Source organism: Pyxicephalus adspersus, chromosome 1, assembly GCF_032062135.1.
Source record: "Pyxicephalus adspersus chromosome 1, UCB_Pads_2.0, whole genome shotgun sequence".
Classification (NCBI taxonomy): Eukaryota; Metazoa; Chordata; class Amphibia; order Anura; family Pyxicephalidae; genus Pyxicephalus; species Pyxicephalus adspersus.
The window spans coordinates 40,807,043-40,808,944 of NC_092858.1; the positions used below are offsets into that span (position 1 = coordinate 40,807,043).

The 1,902-nt window shown below is 51.7% G+C and overlaps 1 long non-coding RNA gene across 1 annotated transcript in view; it reads left to right on the plus strand.

The window, feature by feature from the left end:
* LOC140328261 (uncharacterized) overlaps window positions 1-1,902 on the plus strand; it is a 43,881-nt gene continuing 41,979 nt past the window's right edge. The window contains exon 1 of the long non-coding RNA XR_011920261.1: window positions 1-147. This is a non-coding gene — a long non-coding RNA (uncharacterized lncRNA). The remainder of the gene's footprint in view (window positions 148-1,902) is intronic.

Below are 1,902 nucleotides of genomic sequence, written 5' to 3' on the forward strand. Positions count from 1 at the left end.
AAGCCCATCTCCAGGATAATTCTTCCACAATCCTCTAATTTGTGGTTGTCTAGATGGGTCATCTGCTATGGTGGGCCCCCATTCCCCTGCATGGGAGGTGATCCTAAGACCTGAACAGCATTAGAAAATGTTATCTTCATTCACAAGGTAAGGAAAACTAAAAAGCAAGGTGAATAGTGTAGAAGATAGATTTTGGTCAATCAGTGGGCTAGAAATGCATGGGGTAGAATTGTTTTTGGTCAGCTGGTGAGCTAGAGGTAATTAGGTTGGAGTAGTTTGGGCAACAGAAAGATTTTGGTCAGTAGAGGGGCTGGAGATGGACAGGCACAGGGCAGGGTCGGGTGGCCGGCAAGGGGGCACAGGGCAGGGTCGGGCGGCCGGCAAGGGGGCACAGGGCAGGGTCGGGCGGCCGGCAAGGGGGCACAGGGCAGGGTCGGGCGGCCTGCAAGGGGGCACAGGGCAGGGTCGGGCGGCCGCAAGGGGGCACAGGGCAGGGTCGGGCGGCCGGCAAGGGGGCACAGGGCAGGGTCGGGCGGCCTGCAAGGGGGCACAGGGCAGGGTCGGGCGGCCGGCAAGGGGGCACAGGGCAGGGTCGGGCGGCCGACAAGGGGGCACAGGGCAGGGTCGGGCGGCCTGGATAAAAATATTTAGTATTTGACCTGTTCAATAAACCTGGGGGGGGGAATTATTATGTTAGAATGCAGCACTTTGCAGCAATATCTTGTTATAGTTTCTGCACACTAGGTATATGTTGCCTGCCATGGCATGACACACAGGTACTCTTTAGCTTTGTACCACCATTACTTTACATGATAATATTACTATTCCCTGCAGATAAGGGTGTATTACATGACAAGGAGAGATATGATAAGCATACAACCACTCATCAGCCCACTAAACTTTCCTCACAGCGATCAATGTGATTACAATGTATAATCCGATCATTAGTGGTCCGGTGTGCAGGGGATTGACATACTCGGCATCCATGAGGCCATGCAGAGCCCCGTCCATCCCCATGGTGACATGCTCCTATGACAGCTCGGATGTCCCAGCAATTACTTAATGATCCATCATTCCCGACATACGGAACCACCGCCGCCTGCCTGAGCCGGCACCACTCACCCGGCCTGACAGAGCCGACTCACCTGCGCCAGGAGCCGGACACAGAAAGGTAACATGTCCTACACAGCAGCTGTGAACCGGGCCTCCTGCACACCTCCGATCAGCATCAGCCAAACACGTGTGACGGAGCATGCGCACTCCGCGCCTGCCACGCTGCTCTGTCTAAACACACCGCGCATGCGCACCCAGCTCGCCATGTCTCCTAGGAAGTGTAGTTTAGTGCGCGTCTGTCTCAGGCATGGCCGCTCCATTCATTGCCGATGCTGGCAATGCTTAAAGAGACCCTGTCAAACATTCTGCTATGTCTCTTATTCCCACTGGCTGCATGTTTGCTGTGTGATAAATTAAATGTAAATCTGTAATTCATGTGTGAGAATCCATCCTTTTATAAAGTGTTCTTATCAGGAAAACCTGTCAGTAGGGCAGTGTGATGCGGTTACCGCTTCCTCCCACCTCTTTGCTTTGGGGAGACTACATCATTTATTCCAACACGTCCCATGGAGAATGAATGGGGAATATGGACACATCTGCAGATGCCGGTTCCTTAACCTCCCTGGCCGTATGAATAATAAGTATTTTTAAATGTAAAAGCGGTACTTTTAAAAATACTTATGTAGGGGACTGCCTTTTTCTATCTGCTTGCTGAGTTGTAACTTTGTAAATTGCAAATAAAGTTGTTGAAGTGTTTCCTGCCCCTGATAGTGGCCTTAGAAACCCCACCAGGATATAGAGAAATGCAGGAGATACAGGGACAGAGATAAGAACATGTGCTCAGCCAGG